The sequence below is a fragment of the Cydia splendana genome, chromosome 16, assembly GCF_910591565.1.
Source record: "Cydia splendana chromosome 16, ilCydSple1.2, whole genome shotgun sequence".
Classification (NCBI taxonomy): domain Eukaryota; kingdom Metazoa; phylum Arthropoda; class Insecta; order Lepidoptera; family Tortricidae; genus Cydia; species Cydia splendana.
In genome coordinates this window covers 4884127-4890953 of record NC_085975.1, presented here as the reverse complement: position 1 = coordinate 4890953, position 6827 = coordinate 4884127, and positions in this window count along the sequence as shown.

The window sequence follows — 6827 nt, the reverse complement described above, 5'->3', positions numbered from 1 at the left end:
TGACCATATCTACGATGTAAAACACCTTTTTGAAATGGTTAAAACACGATTAAATGAGCTATTTTCGTCCCGCTTTATAAAAAAATCTTCCATGACATTCCACTGCAGTGCGCCCCTCCAACAAAAACTTGGCGAAGGTCGCTAGAGGTTAAACTTGTACGAAGGTACATTAAATATTTAGAATGCTTTCGGATCAACGGTCAAGCCTACGCTTCGCATAATTTTATCGCGAGATAAAATACTTGGACAAAATTTAAGAAACATGTTTTATACCAGAATAACCACGAAAATCGAAATTTTGCTGTCTGTCTCTTGTCACTCTCATATAATCCAACGATAGAGAGGCAGATAACGAAATTTCTATTTTAGATTTTGTCGGAAGGCCTTCAGTTTTATTCACGGAACGGTAATTTTTCATAAATAAAAAGACAATAAGCGTATTTTTTTAAATAGATCGATAATTAAACCGTTGATTTCGACAACAGATCGGTGTCAGTAGTGTCGCTCGCGCCAATAATAAATGAACGCACAATTACGACTATTACGAGTGTAGGTAATGCACGCGCGAATCATAACTAAATGACATAGTTTAGATATAATTTTGATATCAAAATCTACGTCCGAATCGGTCCCCTGATGATGTCAGATTTACCTATATACAGGATCATTTTTGGACTGTTAGCCATATTGTGCGAGGTGATTAGGTAGGTCATATTGTACAACTTTTTCTATGGGACCAACCCCGAAGTCCCAAAAAAAAAATTGGGCTTATCATAGAAAACGTCGAGCAAAATGTATGAAACGGCCAAAAAAATGTTTGTGATTTCGGAGTTGGTCCCATAGAAAAAATTGTTCACTATGGCCTACCTAATCACCTCACACAATATGTCTAACGGTCCAAAAATGACCCTGTATATATAGTGTGGAAAGATAAGTCGGGCCCTGGAGGGAAACTACCTTAAATCCTTAAGCGGGCTCATTTTACTTAAAGGAGATATTCCTTTATTTTTAAAAATAAACAAAACTGCATTCAAACATTTTTTTAAATTCGCTTGTCTCGACCGGGAATCGAACCGAGTAAAACTTCCAAAAAATAAACACTTGCAATTTTTTTCTACTAGTCGATACAGTTAATGTTAATGATAACATTTCTCCAAGAAAGATTAGGTCTTACACTCGTCTGTCGTACAAAATATCCATAAAATCGAATATTTAGTACTCAAGATTATTTTTAGACAAGCAAAATTGAAGAAAAATATAAAAACCTTTAAATGCAGTTTTGTTTCTTTTTAAAAATAAAGGAATGTCTCCTTTAAGTAAAATGAGGCAGCTTAAGGATTTAAGGTAGTTTCCCTCCAGGGCCCGACTTATCTTTCCACACTGTATACATATATAATATAACCCCTTTCTAGCCAGGCAGTTTTGATTAAAATACTCGTTTAAACATTGGTGCTAAAACGCAACTTTCCATTGTTCTTGGACAGAAAATTATTGGTCCAAGTTGGAGGCATTAAAAAGTAATTCGTAGAATTAAATTTTGTTTGTCCGGACAGAATCCGGATCTTGTACCATTAATCAGATCAAAACGAAGAATTATTCATAATGAAAGTTAACAAACTCGGGAATGCGACTTCTTCTAACATCGTTAGGGAAGTTTTGTTTGAATTTGGTAAACCGTTTTTTGGTTTTCCAATCTTATTTAGGGTTCCGTACCCAAAAGGTAAAAACGCGACCCTATTACTGAGACTCCACTGTCAGTCTGTACATCTGTCCGTCTGTCCGTAAGTCTGTCTGTGTTAGTATTTGTTGTTATAGCGGCAACATAAATACATCATCTGTGTAAATTTCAACTCTCTAGCTATCACATCATGAGTTACAGCCTGGTGACAGACAGACAGACGGACGGACAGCGGAGTCTTAGTAATAGGGTCCCGTTTTTACCCTTTGGGAACGGAACTCTAAAAATTACATCATTTGAATGTTATAAATAATTCGAATTGGTCTCCACGAGCCTGACTATAGTTTTGATACAATATTAAATATCGCCCACCACGTTTGTCGCAGGCCAGCTGACTACGTAGGAAACATATGCCTTAACCTAGCCCTTGACGGCCCCCGACCCCAAGGCAGACCAAAAAAGCGATGGCTCGATGTCGTGAAAGCAGATATGAGCGTGAACGGGCTCACACGAGACGACGCCCAGGATCGCGCAAAGTGGAGGAAAGCAAGTAGGAAAGCGGGCCCTGGCAAAGGCCGGGATAACACTAGGTAGAAGAAGAATATTAAAGATCGCCCATGCTGACTGATGGATGCGACATGAAGTGAAGATCGTGCTAGAGTAAGTTGCGCGCCAATCACTAACGGCGCGATTAAGGAAATGAATTAGAGACTCACTAGATATGAAATAGTAACGATATGTGACGTTCCACGGCAAAAGGTACCTTATGGCGGCTGGCGCTTACGCTATTATTAACGCCGCTCCAATATTCAGCCGGGGCAATGGTACCTTTTGCCGTGAACCGTCACATATCTTCACTATTTCATATCTAGTGAATCTCTAATTCATTTCCCGAATCGCGCCCCGTAAGGCGATAGTCAAGGTCGTATCAAAACCATAAATGCTAAATCTGAATCGGGCTCCAGAGCGCCGTATCCAATCTTTAATTCCAGTTTATAAAAGGCGATCCTACCAATCAAACCAATCCAATCGGTACTGCAACTGAGCGTCCATTCATCTCTTAATTTAACCGGTTTCTTTCAATCGCAGCAGTAAGGGGGAGAGGCGATTTTTATACAAGCTCAATGACCCGAAAAGGCGGGCGAATAGTTTCAGTGGGACTAGTGAATGTGCAATGGTCGGTAATGTTGCCGGCAATTAATACGCAATAATAACGGCAACGTTTGGATTGAAAGTTGCTTGGAAATTGGAGACATTGTGGTTTTAAAGCTTCTTCGTTTTGTTTTTATATGTTTGTTTGATGATTATATTTTTTATAAAATATTGTATAAAAATAAATTTAATAAAAAAAGAAAAATGAAATTCAATTTCGAAGCATCTTTGGGATGTAAATACTTCCTCGCGGGCTACTTTTGGTGTGTACTCGTTTGTATAAAATACAGTTATATTTAATTTATAAAATAAACAAGGTATTTTCTAAAACCCATGTTTTTTTTAAAAGCACTTTCTTAAAGCGTTTATTAATATTACCAATTAATAAAAACAGACGACAGAAAATAGCTATAATTTATCACATGAGTTCAATCATGCACATTATTAGCTCCCCTGGCAATCCATACACCTGGCGTAAATAATTATTAATGCTCCTTAATGTTTAACATAACATTCCGCTTATTCCTTATTATAGCAATATGTTATTTTGCCATCGTCGTCTCATCTGGCGGGATACCGCTCTGAACCTATCAAAGTGGCGTGCTCTAGTGTTGGAGGCCAAGACAAATGTTGGGTCATCGCGCCAACCAAGTAAGTAAGTATGTTATTTTTCCGGGAATATTGCCGAAACGAAACTATTGGTACATCACTAGTGAAGCGAATAGTTTCACCAGGCCATGGGGATTATTCTTGATTCAATGCGCGGCAAAAGTGTTTTATGTTAAGTTCAGCTGTGATGCATTCTTGTAATAGATAGTTTATTCGTAGCCCATTCGTTTGATTTATAAAACCGATTCGCAAATAAAAATATTCCTTTCTTTCCTTATTTTTTAGATGGAAAAGTAGAGGAAGTAATCTCATCACCCATTCACTTGTAAATTCGAATATCGGTTGATTATTTATCTAAATATTATTTTTTACTCTTAATTTATTGAGGAAAAACTTATTTATTATTGCAGTAATAAGTGTTATAAAATTAATATACAACTAAAATGAACTACAATTAAGATAAGTAAAGCTAAAAAATTAAATATACCTATCAAAATTTTGCGCCCTTGGTAGGGTGCCCATCACGCAGGCAGCGTTCGCGCGCTGTATTGCTATGGCCAATCTTTGCGCGAGAAAGCTGCCTGCCCGAGGGTCGCCTGTGGCCTCCCTTAGGCGTTTGCTGAGCACCTTGTGGAGCCCCCGAGCCCCCCTATTTATTTATTCACCCTAGACCAGTTTTAAAAAAGGGAAATTACTTCCCTTTAATGGCAGTTTCATGTCAAACATTATCCTTAGGAGATGGAAGAGTATTCTATTTAAAAAAAACTGTTTATTCCACTCATTAATAATAAAGTTTACAAACAAAACTCTTAATCTACTATTATTTAGATTTTAATTGAGTTGAGTCCAAGTAGATCTCATGCATTAATTACATTTTCATATATTTATGCTTAAATCTATTAATTAATTATGTCCATTGAAAGACTTACATATTAATCTAGTGACAAGCAACACTCGGTTACTACTGATTATTTTGACGACGAGTACCCACTATATGTACAAAAGATTCCATTATACTCATACCGTAAAACAAATAGCAATAAACTATAAATAAACTTTTGCAAACCAACAGCAACGCGAATGGGTAAATAACTTTCATGCGTTGTAATAGTTTTTACGATCCCTGAATTATTAAAATAAACAAGTGCGAGTCGGACTCGCGCACGAAGGGTTCCGTACCATAACGCAAAAAAAAAGAGCAAAAAAAAACGGTCACCCATCCAAGTACTGACCACTCCCGACGTTGTTTAACTTTGGTCAAAAATCACGTTTGTTGTATGGGAGCCCCATTTAAATCTTTATTTTATTCTGTTTTTAGTATTTGTTGTTATAGCGGCAACAGAAATACATCATCTGTGAAAATTTCAACTGTCTAGCTATCACGGTTCGTGAGATACAGCCTGGTGACAGACAGACGGACGGACGGACGGACGGACGGACAGCGAAGTCTTAGTAATAGGGTCCCGTTTTACCCTTTGGGTACGGAACCCTAAAAACATTGCTCGTGGTTCTCCCGCCGGACTTTCCCCCTCCCCTCACCCCTCACATGATTGTACTCGTAACTCTTTGTTCAGCGAAACTTCAGCAAAAAGTCGACTGTACGAACTTTCTCAGCCTCAGCGGCTAAAAATAAAGTGGTTCGCAGTATCGGTATGCATAACTAGCTTTTCCCAAGTTTGCTACTGAATTCCTTTCTCCCCTTTTCAGCCATTCTGCGGAATATTTTAGCGGTGTGGTATAATGCATAATATATGTAGGTTGTACATTTTTCCTGCTGAAAAATAAGCGAACTTAATCTCAGTGTCGATTGTCTTTTGTGGGATGGTTTATTTAGAAAGATGTTTATTATTGTTTATTTATATATGCGGTTTTGTTTTATTTTCACTCGCGATATTTGCATGAGACACGGAATATTGAGCATCTCAAAGGCATATTTGGAAACTTTGATATAGTCGCATCAATAAAAGTCTGCAGCGGATTTGATAGCCCACGCAGTGTAAGTGTTATTTAATACGTCATAATTTCATAGAAGTTTGTGAGACTTGCACTGCGTGGGCTATCAAATCCGCTGCAGACTTTTCACGGCCTGACTCTAGATACTATTTAGGTTGTTATATTACTGTAAAAACCTGTTTTAAGAGAATGAGTTTTCCCTAGTTAAAATCAGTTTTTCGTATTGCCTTGGTGAAAACTAGTTTTCACTAACTAGTTTTGACAAGGGAAAACACGTTTTCACTAGTTACTAAAACGTCAAACTGACACTATAACTGATCATATCTATAACAAATCCAGATCAAATTCATAACCTAATATTACAATCGGAATACACCTTCAGAACAAATACAGAAGGACATTTTTTCGTTTAAAAGCGATGTGTCGTAATTATCCTTATAATTGATGTATTATTTTTTTCAAATACCATCATTTATCTTCGTCCAGAAATGTCATATTCAATTGCTGTAAACCCAGTAATACGCCGATAATGGTCCCTATAATTCCTTATTGAATATTTTATCGAATACTACCGTCACTTGTTTCTGAAGGCAGTTACGACAGCCATTTTGTTTTTTTTTTACAACGTATCATTTAAACTACTAACAGGCCAATTCGAGTTTTATTTATTCGATCTGTTTCTGATATGATACCTACTGATCTGGCAGTGTCAAAAATGACATTTCTTCAACCAAAAACGTCACCTTTTACATTGAGAGATCAGTATCATATCGGAAACAAATCGAAATAGCTAAAACTCGAATTGGCCTACTAGTTATCGCCACAGCCATGTTAATAGTGTATGAAGTATATTATTACAAAAGCTTGAGTGAAAAATTTAATGTGGGTGATGTAGATTGAAAAAAGTGGTTACTTTAGTTTTACATAGGGCACGATTCGGATTTTGAAATAGATATCTATTAGATACCTTTTAGATATCACCAAGATACGATAACGATATGTTTAAGATCTAACCTGTCAAATTTGACATTTGCGCGATTCTGGAGATACTGTTGAACGATTTCCACGGGATATGACTTAGAGATCCAATTCACATCTAATAGATATCTTACTCTGTCTAACGTAAAAGTGACATTGGTTGCCCGAATTGCGCTGCAAAAGAGAACTAGTTGATATCTAAACTATAACGTATCTAGAATGGATCTAGTACGTGTCGTCTCTTGTGAATATCTTGAAGTTCGATTTTTTTTTTATACCACATCGGTGGCAAACAAGCTTACGGCCCGCCTGGTGGTAAGCAGTCACCGTAGCTTATGGACGCCTGCAACTCCAGAGGTGTTACAAGCGCGTTGCCGACCTTTTAAAAACCTGTACACTCCTTTTTTGATGAACCCCATACTGTAGACCCTCGGGAAAACCTCGGAAGGGAGCTCAT